General features: G+C 43.9%; 2 pseudogenes; one reads left to right on the top strand and one right to left on the bottom strand.

Moving 5' to 3' along the window:
• The first annotated feature begins 241 nt into the window (after positions 1-241).
• LOC120059889 lies at positions 242-3,219 on the top strand (annotated as a pseudogene).
• Positions 3,220-9,728: 6,509 nt separating this feature from the next.
• On the bottom strand, positions 9,729-12,786 carry LOC120059997 (annotated as a pseudogene).
• Positions 12,787-14,194: the final 1,408 nt, after the last annotated feature.

The following is a 14,194-nucleotide window of genomic DNA, read 5'->3' as shown; positions in this document are numbered from 1 at the left end:
TCTCTGTCTCACAGGACCTCACACTGTTGTCGGACCTGCGGGCTTTCCTCTGTGGGTCTGGGAGTAGGCCTGACAGTGAAGGGCTGGCCTCTCGCCTGGCCATGATACCCTCTATCTTCCTGCAGGTCTGCCCCTTTGGTACCCCCCTGGACATCCCTCAGCCAGGGGCCTCATCGGCATCAGCAATGCCCTCTCCTGCAAGGATCCAGAAACACCAAGCCTAGAAAACGGCTGCAGCATGGTGGGGATGTGGTGAATGTAGCTCTATCGGAGATGGTACGCTCCATGCAGTATGGAAACTGCACAGTGTCTACGGCACAGTGAATTGCAAGGTGAGCACAGTAATATCGTTTATGTCTATGGTACAGTAAATGTAATGCTAAAGCTTCTTGTTGCCTTCTGCTGTCTCCTAATTATCTCAAACACATTTGTTATTTTTCCCTTTGTGTAATCTGTGTGACGTGGAAGGGGTCCTTCCCAATGTGACGGTCACTCTCTCCCTGCGACCCAATGGCTCACCACTGCTGGATGTCCTGGTCCATCCTTGTGTGTCTTCACTGGATGCCTCTGGCCCCTACAAGTTCCCCTTCTCCCATTGAGTCTTTCAGGTACACAGCTTCTAAACATAGCTAAACACTCCTTCATACATCAAAAAATGTCATACATTGCTGTGTTCATCTCATGGTAAATGAAATGCTGTCTTTTCTCAGGTCCCCGTGCCACCCATCCTCTCTATCAGCTGAAGGAGTATGACAACCAGCTGCATTTGACTGTGAGTCTCAAACTTCACGAGAGTGTGAGGAACAGCTTTGAGTACTGTGAGGCACATCTGCCGTTCTTTAACAGGTAACCTATGGACATATCAAATCAAATTGTATTTGTCACATGCGCCAAATACAACAGGTGTAGTAGACCTTACCGTGAAATGCTTACTTACAAGCCCTTAACCAACAATGCAGTTCAATAAATAGAGTTAAGAAAATATTTACTAAATAAAGTAAAGTAAAAAGAAAAGAAAGTAACACAATAAAATAACAATAACGAGGCTATATACAGGGGGTACCGTTACCGAGTAAATGTGCGGGGGTACAGGTTAGTCGAGGTCATTTGTACATAGGTAGGTAGGGGTAAAGTGACTATGCATAGATAATAAACAGCGAGTAGCAGCAGTGTAAAAACAAAGGGGGGGATCGTCAATGTAAATTGTCCGGGTGGCCATTTGATGAATTGTTCAGCAGTCTTATGGCTTGGGGTAGAAGCTGTTAATGAGCCTTTTGAACCTAGACTTGGCTCTCCGGTAGCGCTTCCTCTATATACAATACATAACATCTCACATTGATGACGGGCTTCCTGATGTCAACATAGTAGCTTATTACACATAATCATCACTTTTTGTCGCTTGAAATAGTGTTTCAGCAATTCTTTTAAGAAACACATCTTGACTTGAAGTTAAATTTAACCTCTGACCTATGTGTCCCTGTATGGACCAGATGAGCAGTGTGGATGTAAAGGTGAGCTCAGGACAGCTGGAGGTGTTCAAGGAGAACCTGCTGGTCTGGGTCCTCTGTATGTCTCATTGGTCTGGCGACAACATTTACACTTTGCAATGACCCAGTTTAAGCCATATTACATGTTAAAATAGCCTTTGTTTATGGAAAAACAACATGCCTATTCTGCCCTACCACTCTTTAGGCCAGAAGTTCCCCAAGTCCAGTGAGGTGTCACTAGACAGCACTGTGAGTTTCTTAGGGCAGCTCCCAGGACCTACAGATCCTCTCTGCACAGACCTTACAGTCTACATCAAAGTAAGTCAGAATCTTTCTAGACAATGGAGATGCATCTAAAACCAAACAAACCAGAAACTTTTCATTTATGTTTTTCAGTTGTACTTTTGAGTGCCAGACTTGACTCTGTCTCAATGATGTGTAGCCCAGCATTCAGTGCTGGTCTATTCCTCTGCAAAACCTTGCATAGTCACATATTTGGGTTCTAATGCTGGTTTCATTATTATGTATGAAAATAGGTGTATTAGTGTGAATTCTGAATGCACACTCTGTCTCTCTCCTCTCTGCAGCAACTGGACAACAGGATTCTGGTGACCAGGTTTGAGTCTGTGAAACGGACAGCATCCAACGTTATGAACCCAATGGTCAAAGTACTGTAACTGAATGGTTTGTTTCTGCTGTTGTTCTTACAGTCTCGGTCTCATCTAAGATGCAAAATGCTGTTTCTCATCTGTTCTGAACACAGACCAATCCCTGTTCTGTGAAAGAATGTGCCTTATTAAATAGAGATAATGGTTATTTAACTGAATTCTAGTAAAGAGTAGTAATACTGAATAGAGATATTGAAATGATAAAAATGGTATTGATGCTGCCATTTTTGGAACTTGTTTGGCCACCCCACTCCACATCTCTTTAGAGAGTGTTGCCACCCTTAGCTTTGACAGTCCCACTTCAGTCCCACCCCTCCATCAGCCGGATAATTAGCAGCTGGAGCCTTGTTGTCAGCTGGAGCTGAGGGCCTGTGGGAGACGGGGCTTGGGCTGTGAAAGGGTAAGCTGATCTGGGCAGAGTCTGTGCCACAAAGGGCCCCTCTGGAGAACTGGCAGGACTCACTGGTCCCTCCCTGTGACTGCCCTGCCTGTCAGCCAGTGGTCTCTTCAAATACCCAGCCTCTCCACTGAACCGCACTCTAAAAAGTTGAGGCCCCAGCTGGCCAGATGACTGGCTAATTGGAGAAACTGGGTGTGGTGGCATTAAATATTACATGCCAAAAATTGGTTTAGCGTAGGGGCCCGGATTCAGGTCCTAATTGCAGAATTAATTTGATTAGAGTAGAGCTCATCCATGCATGACCATGATAAAAAAAACTGTAAATTAAAAGAAAATGCATAGGCAGGTCTACAAAATGTAACAAAAAAGTGAACAAAGCTGTTTCCCAAGACATACTATATGTAGACCCTGTTTTTAGTAAGGAAGGTACACTGAACAAAAATATAAATGCAAATTAATTTGGCCCTAATCTATGGATTACACAAGACTGTGCCTGGGAGGGCCCACCTGGGAGGGTCCACCCACTGGGGAGCCAGGCCCAGCCTATAAGAATACGTTTTACCCCACAAAAGGGCTTTATTACAGACAGAAATGCTCATCAGTTTCATCAGCTGTCCAGGTGGCTAGTCTCAGATGATCACGCAGGTCAAGAAGCCGGATATGGAGGTCCTGGGCTGGTGTGGTTACAAGTGGTCTGCTCTTGTGAGGCCAGTTGGACGTACTGCCAAATTCTCTAAAACGATGTTGGAGGTGGCATATGGGAGATAAATTAACATTCAGTTCTCTGGCAAGAGCTCTGGTGGACATTCCTGCAGTCAGCATGCCAATTGCACGCTCCCTCAACTTGAGACATCTGTGGCATTGTGTTGTGACAAAACTGCACATTTTAGAGTGGCCTTTTATTGTCCCCAGCACACGGAGCACCTGTGTAATGATCATGCTGTTTAATGAGCTTCTTGATATGCCACACATGTCAGGTGGATGGATTATCTTGGCAAAGGAGAAATGTTCACTAACCGGGATGTAAACAAATTTGTGCACAATATCTGAGAGAAAGAAGCTTTTTGTGCGTTTGCAACATGTTGCGTTTATATTTTTGTCCAGTGTATATATAATGGTCATATAGACACTGCTAAGTATGTGAACATCTGGTAGTTGAAGAGTTAAAACAGGGGGAGATTGTGATCCACTGTGAGTGTGTTCCACTGTAGCCAGATTCCTCTGGGTGCTCTATTGTCCAGCACTGGCCTCTCTTGCCCTCTTGCTGGTGCAATAGCCACATTCTCACCAGGATTTCCACCCAGGAGACTGACCATGACCAATCCTCTGTCAATTGGAACCAATTGCTAACATGGCATCCTTCACCTTTTTATGTAGCAGTATGGTATGGCAGACACCAGGACCTCCGAGCCTTCCCTTTCTCCACATTGATTTGGCTTTAAGACCCTGTGTGTATGTGTGTGCGTGCCCGTGTGTGTAGTGAACTGGTAAAGGGTATGTTTTTTAAAAGTTGCTGATTGCTCTAAAGCTCTTGAGCATCCCATCCTGTTGTCAGCCTGACTCCTGAGGACTGTGCAGTTACTGGCTTCCCACTGGCAGACATGGCATTGTTGGTTAAATAAGGCTTTCTACATTAATGGGCTCATTTTAACAAGCCTTTGCTAGAATGCCTTGAACCCATACCATAGGCATTCAACTAAATTGAGATGCTGCATTCTGGGGGATTTTTTTGAAGCAATTTCTTTTGATTCATTGACTTGTGATCTACTTGACCTAACGGAGAATAAAAAGCATCTGATTTTTAAGAAGATCATGTAATAAAGTTTATGAATACCCATGGTCTTTCTCTTTCCATCATCTTTGCGCTCACCTGTGGAACCTAGATGATATTATACAAAGCACAAAGGGGGCACCACATTGATTTGCTCAGTTGTAGGAAAATGCTTAATTTGGACCATTTGTTTTTTTAAAGCTGTGGATTGTTTCAAATCATAAAAATCATCATCAGTAGGCATATATGCCTATTTGGGTAGCCCACAATTTGTGCAGTGCAGGTAGCAATAGGCCGCACTGATTATTGAGATGTGGCTGTCAGTGAAAGCAATGCATCTCAAATATGTGTGAAGATAATGTGTCTTGAGGAAAATTTGAAATGTTGAGACAAGAAGGGGAGGAGTGTGTGACAAAGACATTTGGCACATCTCTCTCCAGAATGTGCTCAGCTCTCCAGAATATGGTGAGCTGTCTCCTGTTAATTGTTTGCACTTTTATTGTTTATTTTTATAAATTCACCAGTAGTACATTTACAGTTAACCCCATCATTTGGTTACATACATTTCTGTTAATGCATGGATTAATTAGGCCTACAGTCATTTACTGTTCTTATTCTCGCAGTGGAAACGTTGTTTGCAGAGTTCACAACCTGATCCACGTGTGAGAAACAAGTTTTGGTTGTCATACCATCATTTCTGAGTGTTGTACATTTTTTCATTGTGTTTTGTTTGGAGTGCTCCATGTGAGCAACGAGCATGTGTCTGATTTCGCTGTCTTCTTAATGTTGATGGAGCGAGGGCACCTGAGCACGCAGAGAAGTACTACTGGCCTGCTGCGGACAAATGTAGGAAAGTGCCCATTTGGGGATGTCCGATTTCTGATTGTCTTAATTCACCACGACTAGGGCTGTTGCGTGACCAGTCATGACTGCAGTAAAATTCTACGTGACCATTGAGTCATGGTAATCTCCTCTTATGCACTCTGGACATGTGTTAGTAGAACCCAACTCACTAATGATCAAAAGGTAGCTAATGGCCTGGTACTCAGGGCTCTATTGTCCCTCTAACCACGCTGACATCAATGCAAATGTAATTGAAAATCACATCAAACACTTATCAAAACAGTATCATGCTTTTAAAACTCACCTCACTGTGATTGATCAATTTGAAACTGAGTGGAAAACATGGTCAATGTGGATGTTGTTTCAAAGCCTAACACAACGAAATGGACAGCACTTTCTAAGGTGATGATCAATTTAAACATTCATACATATAAGGGGTTATGTGTATTCAGACCCCTTGACTTTTTCCACATTTTGTTACATTACAGCCTTATTATAAAATGGATAAAAAAAATAAAAAAATCCTCAGCAATCTACACACAATACCCCACAATGACAAAGTGAAAACAGGTTTTTAGAATTTTTTGCAAATGTATAAAAATATCAAACAGAAATACCTTATTTACATAAGTATTCAGACCCTTTCTTTGAGACACGAAATTGAGCTCAGGTGCACCCTGTTTCCATTGATCATTCTTGAGATGTTTCTACAACCTGATTGGAGTCCACCTGTGGTAAATTCAATTGATTGGACATAATTTGGAAAGGCACACACCTGTCTATATACAGTAAGGTCCCATAGTTGACAGTGCATGTCAGAGCAAAAACCAAGCCATGAGGTCAAAGGAATTGTCCGTAGAGCACCGAGACAGGATTGTTTCGAGGCACAGATCTGGGGAAGGGTACCAAAAAATGTCTGCATCATTGAAGGTCGCCAAGAACACAGTGGCCTCCATAATTCTTCAATGGAAGAAGTTTGGAACCACCAAGACTCCTCCTAGAGCTGGCCGCCCAGCCAAACTGAGCAATTGGGGGAGAAGGGCCTTGGTCAGGGAGGTGACCAAGAACCCGATAGTCACTCTGACAGAGCTCTAGAGTTCCTCTGTGGAGATGGGAGAACCTTCCAGAAGGACAACCATCTCTGCAGCACTCCACCAATCAGGCCTTTATGGTAGAGTGACCAGATGGAAGCCACTCTTCAGTAAAAGTTTTTTTTGGCAAACTTTTTGGTTTGCCAAAAGACACTCAAAAGACACCTAAACAAGATTCTCTGGTCTGATGAAACCAAAATTGAACTCTTTGGACTGAATTCCAAGCGTCACTTGGAACTCTTGCCACTGTTCCTGCCTATTTGATAGTGGGCAATTCTAAATCAAAACTAATTTTACATGTTAGTAAAGACAATATTAAATTGAGAACAGTCTGATGGGTGAAAATGTGATAACTTTTTTTTGCAACTTTCTCAAATCGTCAATAGCCTATAGTCGCATCATACAGCCCATATAGGCCTATCTGTTGATTTCTAAGACATTCTATGGTTTGTATCATTCACAACTAACATTGCCAAATAACTCAATCTAGTTTATATGACCTGTGCCTTGCCCAGCATGGTGTTGCTTGCTAAACTAGTGGGCTAGTACACCTATGTGTTTGACATGGACAGGAGCAGGTCTGCAAGCCAATGTTGAGAGAATGCTATGTTCCTTATTTGATATTGTTCCAGTTCAGTGCAGGGTACTGGGCGGAGGTCAGCTAGTAGTGACTATTTAACAATCTGACGGCCTGCAGATGGAAGCTGTTTTTCAGTCTTGGTGATCCCAGCTTTGATGCACCTGTGCTATCTCCGCCTTCTAGTTGATAGCGGGGTGAACAGACTGTGGCTTGGGTGACTGAGGTCCTTGATGATCTTCTCCGCCTTCCTGTGACAATGGGTGCTGTAGATGTCCTGGAGTGCAAGAAATGTGCCCTGGTGATGCGTTGGGCCGACAGCACCACCCTCTAGAGCCCTGCGGTTGTGGATGGTGTAGTTGCCGTACCAGGTGGTGACACAGCCCGACAGGATGACTCTCAGTGGTGCATCTGTAGAAGTTTGTGAGGATCTTAGGGGCCAAGCGCTGTTGCGCTTTCTTCACCACACAGTCTGTGTGGATAGACAATTTCAGGTTTTCAGTGATGTGCATGCCAAAAAACAGTCCCTCTGCTGTCTCCTGAAGTCCACGATCAGCTCCTTCGTTTTGTTGTGTTCACCACCTGGGTTCAGCCTGTCAGGGAGTTCAGGACCCAGTTGCACAGGGCGGGATTCAGACTCAGGGCCTAAGCTTAGTGATGAGCTTGTAGGGTACTATGGTATTGAAGGCTGAGCTGTAGTTCATGAACAGGATTCTTACATAGGTATTCCTCTTGTCCAGAGGCAATGGCGATTGTAGTGGGTCTAGGGTGTCGGGTAAGGTGAAGGTGATATGATCCTTAACTAGCCTCTCAAAGCACTTCATGATGACAGAAGTGAGTGCTATGGGGTGATAGTCATTTAGTTCAGTTACCTTCGCTTTCTCGGGTACAGGAACAATGGTGGACATCTTGAAGCAAGTGGGGACAACAGACTGGGATGGGAGAGATTGAATATGTCCGTAAACACTCTAGCCAGCTGGTCTGCACATGCTCTGAGGGAGCGGCTAGGGATACGGGCTGCTCCCCCAGCACTGGAACTGTGTTTTCCTTGAAGCGGATAAAGAAGGTGTTTAGCGGGCCTCCCGGGTGGCGCAGTGGTCTAGGGCACTGCATCGCAGTGCTAACTGCGCCACCAGAGTCTCTGGGTTCGCGCCCAGGCTCTGTCGCAGCCGGCCGCGACCGGGAGGTCCGTGGGGCGACGCACAATTGGCATAGCGTCGTCCGGGTTAGGGAGGGTTTGGCCGGTAGGGATATCCTTGTCTCATCGCGCTCCAGCGACTCCTGTGGCGGGCCGGGCGCAGTGCGCGCTAACCAAGGGGGCCAGGTACACGGTGTTTCCTCCGACACATTGGTGCGGCTGGCTTCCGGGTTGGAGGCGCGCTGTGTTAAGAAGCAGTGCGGCTTGGTTGGGTTGTGCTTCGGAGGACGCATGGCTTTCGACCTTCGTCTCTCCCGAGCCCGTACGGGAGTTGTAGCGATGAGACAAGATAGTAATTACTAGCGATTGGATACCACGAAAATTGGGGAGAAAAAGGGAGAAAATTTTTAAAAAAAGAAGAAAAAAAAAGAAAAAAAAGAAGGTGTTTAGCTTGTCCAGAGCAAGGAATCGGTGTCCGTGACTTCGCTGGTTTTCCCTTTATAACCCGTAATTGGTGGTTTTTGGTTTTTGGTTTTTGGTTTGGATAAGTTCTAATCGTCACAGTGAAAACAACATCCTCTATTCACTTCCTCTTATTCTCAGTGGCAACCCGGAACCTATCCCAGTCCGCATGATCAAAGCGATCTTGAAGCATAGATTTCGATTGGTCAGACCAACATTGAACAATCCTTAACACGGGTACTTCCTGTTTAAGTTTCTGCCTATAGGAAGGGAGGAGCAGAATGGAGGCGTGATCTGATTTGCTAAAGGGAGGGCAAGGAAGGGCCTTGTAGCCATTATTTACCTTTATTTAACTAGGCAAGCCAGTTAAGAACAAATTCTTATTTTCAATGATGGCCTAGGAACAGTGGGTTAACTGCCTTTTTCAGGGGCAGAACGACAGATTTGTACCTTGTCAGCTCGGGGATTCAATCTCGCAACCTTTCGGTTACTAGTCCAACACCCTAACCACTAGGCTACCTGCCGTCCCACCATCCCGGAAGGGGGAGTAGCAATGGTCAAGAATTCTTGATGAGCGAGTAGCGCAGCTGATAAAACTTCTTTAGCGTTTTCCCCAGATTTGCTTTATTAAAGTCCCCAGTTACAATAAATGCAGTCTCAGGATAGGCAGTTTCCAGTTTGCATGAAGTCCAGAGCCGTCGCGGTGTCGGCTTGAGGGGAAATATACGCGGCTGTGACGACGAACAAAGAACATTTTCTTGGGAGGTAATGTGGTCGACATTTGATAGTAAGGTATTCCAGATCAGGAAAACAAAAGGACTTGAGTTCCTGTACGTTAACACAATCACACCATGAGTAGTTAAATCATGAAACATATACCTCTGCTTTTTTCCTGGAGACTTATTTTATTCCTGTCCGCACGATGTACTGAGAACCCCGCTGGCTGTATGGACAGGGATAGTATATCCGAAGAAAGCCATGATTCCATGAAATGTACAGTCCCTGATGTCTCTCTAGAAGGTGCTCTTCATCCTGAACTTGTCTACTTTATTGTCCAGGGACTGAACATTAGCGTGTAATATGCTCGGAAGCAGTGGATGGTATGCACGCCTCCTGAGTCGGACTAAAAGCCCACTTTATATTCCTCTTCTCCGTCAGTGGAGTCTTAGAGCAGCCCATAGTGAAAGAAACGTTCTGAGCAAATAATGTAAGAAATAAATACACAAAAAAATACTACAAAGTTGGCTAGGTGCTAGGAACAGGGCGACCATGTCTGTTGGTGCCATCTTGTTCATCTCACCACCAGTGGGTGCTGCAGCACCTCCAGCACCTGTACTTCCCACAGCTATGGTGAGATGCAAGACTTCACTCTCACACAGTCACACACAGCACCTGTGCATGTGCACGGTTTTGCTTCACGGGGAGCCACGGGACCAAAACAGTTGAAAAGTTGAGCCTTGAGCTTCTATACTCTTAGTTGTTGCGGAAATTGACCCACTATGCTGTTTACTTTCTTTGTCTACGTCATATTGCTGAGTATACCTTTAATCTCCTTACGCTTCGATCACACCGACAGCGTCATTGCGCAGAATAGTACGCAGCATCATCTGGATATGTATGCAACAAAAAAATCAACATTCACCTTCTACAATTTCTGTCAAGCCATTTACACATACAGTTTGACACAAACTTCGATAAATCCAATGTATGCACCACACCGAACGCACTGCAACTGCCTCTGCAACACAATGCTGCAAGGCGAACACAGCGTTTCATTGGAAATTAATGTAATTCTGGTGTACCAAAATGCAACGACAGTGTAGGGACGAAGCGCTACCCTCACACTGTCAAGCCTTCTACGACATCCAGTGGTATGGATGGAGAACATGTTGTTGAGCTCTGTCTGTTTGACACACTAAACAAAAAACGTAATTTAGTTTTATAGATATGTCATTTTATTTCTGCATTCAATTATTTAATACAATTTGTAGACTTCTTGATAGTACACTGTTCCAAAGATGTGTATGCGACTCCTCAGCAAATTAACTTCTATGAGTGTCGTAAAGTTGTTTTTCATGGGACAGTGAGCCCAAGGGCCGGTATTTATATGCCCTCCAAAGAAAGGACGGTGGACCAAGATTCAAAGGTCAGATTAGGAAGGAAGAGGTGGTGTTTGCTCGGTTGCGCCTTGGACATTGTGCATTGAACTCATCATTGCATCTGGTTGGCAAGCATGTGAATGGTTTGTGTATCGAGTGTATGGTTGATGAAACACTGGAGCATGTGATGATGTGTTGTTGTAAGTACCGGTATGTGGAAGAGCAGGAAAGATTGATGTGTATAGTTATTGAGGTTGGATGAGGATTGGGGGGGGGTGATTGACTACACAGTACAGTAGGTGGCGGCATGCACCTCTAATGTTTGTTTGCGAACCGCCATATTACCATAGAAGAAGAAGAAGTACAAGAATACGTTTTCCGCACAGTGCATGCTAGAGGTCGACCGATTATTATTTTTCAACGCCGATACCGATTATTGGATAACCAAAAAAGCCGATACCGATGAATCGAATGATTTATATATAATACATAATATAATACATAAATAAAATCTATTTAGTCTCAAATAAATAATGAAACATGTTCAATTTGGTTTAAATAATGCAAAAACACAGTGTTGGAGAAAAAAGTAAAAGTGCAGTATGTGCCATGTATAAAAGCTAACGTTTAAGTTCCTTGCTCAGAACATGAGAACATATGAAAGCTGGTAGTTCCTAATATATTCCCAGTTAAGAGGTTTTAGGTTGTAGTGCAGAAAGCAGAGCTTGTCTGTATGTTCCCCTGTCAGTCTGCTCCTCCGCTTATCATAAATGATCCCCACCTCACTGAACACTCTCTCGCTAGGGACTGAAGAAGATGGGGGACAGAGAAACTTCTTTGCCAGTGGAGCAAGTGATTGAAGTCTGTCCTCATTCTGCTTCCACTGCTCCAAAGGCAAACTGCTCTTTCTGTCAATGACAGGCTCTGTGAGGTAACGCTCCAACTCAATTTCAAAACTGCACTGGACTTCAGCCCTGCCCTCTTGGCTTCCAAGGATTCTAGCGTAGAGGCTTTCCACCAGACTGGGTGGCTGATCTATCTGGACTCTTTGCACCTGGATCTGAGTCCTCCTCTACACTAGTCCTTTCTGCTGTGGCTCTGGGATTTGGCTTCCTTAGTAGGTCAGATTCCTCCTTCAGCCACTCTTTTGCTTTCTCTAGTGCTGTCCCTGAGGTGAAGGCATAGCTTTTGTAACGTGGATCCAGGACAGTTGCCAGCACCAGGCACTTTGTCTCCTCGGCCTTGGGGAACCGCCTTGTCAGACTGTCCAACATGGTCTTCCGTAAAGTTTTGATGCCTTGAGTAGAAGAATCCTCCTGCTGCAGCATCAGCTTCAGCACCGACACACTGGGGATGATGCATGCTGCTGTAGAGTTGGAGTGGCTCATCTCCACCGTCACCTCCTCCATAGGTGCCAGAGTCTCAATTAGGTTAGAGACAATGTCCCACTGTGCAGCAGACAAACTGCTGATGTGTCCATATTCACCTGCATACACATTCAGTGCACGTCTCTATTCAAACATCCTCTGCAACATGTGTAGTGTTGAGTTCCAGCGAGTTTGAACTGCTTGGATGATGCTGTGTTTGGGAAGGCCAAGCTCTTCCTGAATGGCCCTCAGCCTCTGTTTGGCCAGTACAGAGTGGTCAAAGTGAGTTGCACAGCTCTTCAACATGGCATAATGTCTAGCACAGCTCTCTGACTGGATAGTCCATCATTGATTACAAGCTGTAGGGTGTGTGCACTGCAGCTGAAGTCTGGAAGCTCTGCCAGTCTCATAACTTCACCATGTTTGCCCCACTGTCCCAGAGGACAGGCACTACACATTCTGTGTGGACTTCCCAGTATTCCAACATGGTTAAAAACATCTCTCTGATGTACTTTCCTGTGTGTGATCCAGTCATAGTCTTGACATTCAGCACAACCTGCTTTCTTGTCCAGACATTGTCAATTAAATGTCCAGTAAGGCTCATCAGGGACTCTGTAGTGCCTGACCAGCAGTCAGTTGTGAACGCCATGTGTGGAGCATTCAATGGTGCCATCAGATTCTTCACTTTCATCACAGCTCTTTCATGTGTTTTATCTAGCATTTCTGTGCGGTATCATTTTTCATATTTGATCCTGTACCGGGGTTCAGCAAGAGTAATCAGCCGCTGAAAACCAACGTTCGACACCACTGTGAATGACTGCTTGTCAGGGGCTATCATCTTAATAATTGCTTTATCCATCTTCTTAGGTCTTTGTCCTGCCATTTTGCTTGTTTATTAAAAAGTTGTACGATTGTAGCCTGCGATGTCTGTGACGTGTCTATATCACTTTTTCCTTGCAAAGAATTTGCGTTTAGCTGTTTTCATCATTGCTTCCTTATGGGCTTTTGGATAGGTGTTCTTAAGGTGAATCCACAGGTTGCTGACCCCATGCTTACATCTTTATCACAAATAAGACACCTTGCTTTCCCTGGTGCCAATTCAATGTAATAGTACCACGCTGGTGCTTTTCACTGCCATCTGTAAAATTAATATAATCTTACACACACACACGCACAGCACTCTGAAGTGACAAGGATACTGAAGAGTCTGCTTAGGAGACACATATTCTCAACTGTTTGGATAATAAAACTAGAGTTTAAGTTACCTGTGATGAATGTTGAAAACAAAAACTGTAATTTCTATATGCAGGAAATCCTATTTTAATAATGGGCATGGTAAGAATTGACTACCAAAGTGTGAGTCATAATTCCCATGACACCTTACAGCAAAATCTGAAAAGCGGTTCCTTCGTTCATTTATTCCATAGGATATTTATAGATTCACTTCAAATAAGGTCTGTGTTTCGTGCAGGCTTAAACCGCCTCGACGTTTTGATACCCGTGTAAATCTCACTAGGATAAGGTAACGTTTGTCAACATATTTTCATAAATCCACTCTACAAAAATATTTGCTTATATTTAGCCTTTATTGATCAGAGTTACCTTGTCCTATGTATATCTACACAGTTATCAAATTGTCAAGGTGGTGTAAGCCTACACGAAACACAGACCTTATTTGAAGTAGGTCAAGACATTCCCTATGGAAGACATGAACGGTAAAATAACGAAGGAACCCCTTTCAAGTTCAGCCGCAAGTTATTGTAGGGATTATGACACGTCGACTATTTCTCTCTATACCATTTGTATTTCATATAACTTTGACCATTGGATGTTCTTTTAGGCATTTTAGTATTGGCAGCCTAATCTCGGGAGTTGATTGGCTTGAAGTCATAAACAGCGCTGTGCCTCAAGCATTGTTAAGAACTGCTGGCAAACGCAGTAAAGTGCTGTTTGAATGAATGCTCTATCAAATATCAAATCATAGACTTAATTATAATATAATAAACAAACAGAAATATGAGCCTTTGGTCATTAAGATGATCAGATCCAGAAACTATAATTTCAGAAACAAAACGTTTTTTTCAAATATGGAACCGTTATGTGTTTTATTGAATGGTGGCAACCCTAAGTCTAAATATTGCTGTTACATTGCACAACCTTCAATGTTATGTCATAATTATGTAAAATGATGTAAAAATCATGGCTCTCTCCAGATATACTGTCCCTGTCCAAACAGCCAGCTGGGTTCTCAGTACATTGCGCAGACAGGAATAAATAACTTTCTGGGAAGA

This window comes from Salvelinus namaycush, chromosome 15, assembly GCF_016432855.1.
Source record: "Salvelinus namaycush isolate Seneca chromosome 15, SaNama_1.0, whole genome shotgun sequence".
NCBI classification, from domain to species: domain Eukaryota; kingdom Metazoa; phylum Chordata; class Actinopteri; order Salmoniformes; family Salmonidae; genus Salvelinus; species Salvelinus namaycush.
The sequence above is the reverse complement of the archived record's forward strand: the minus strand, read 5'-3'. Positions and strand labels throughout refer to the sequence as shown.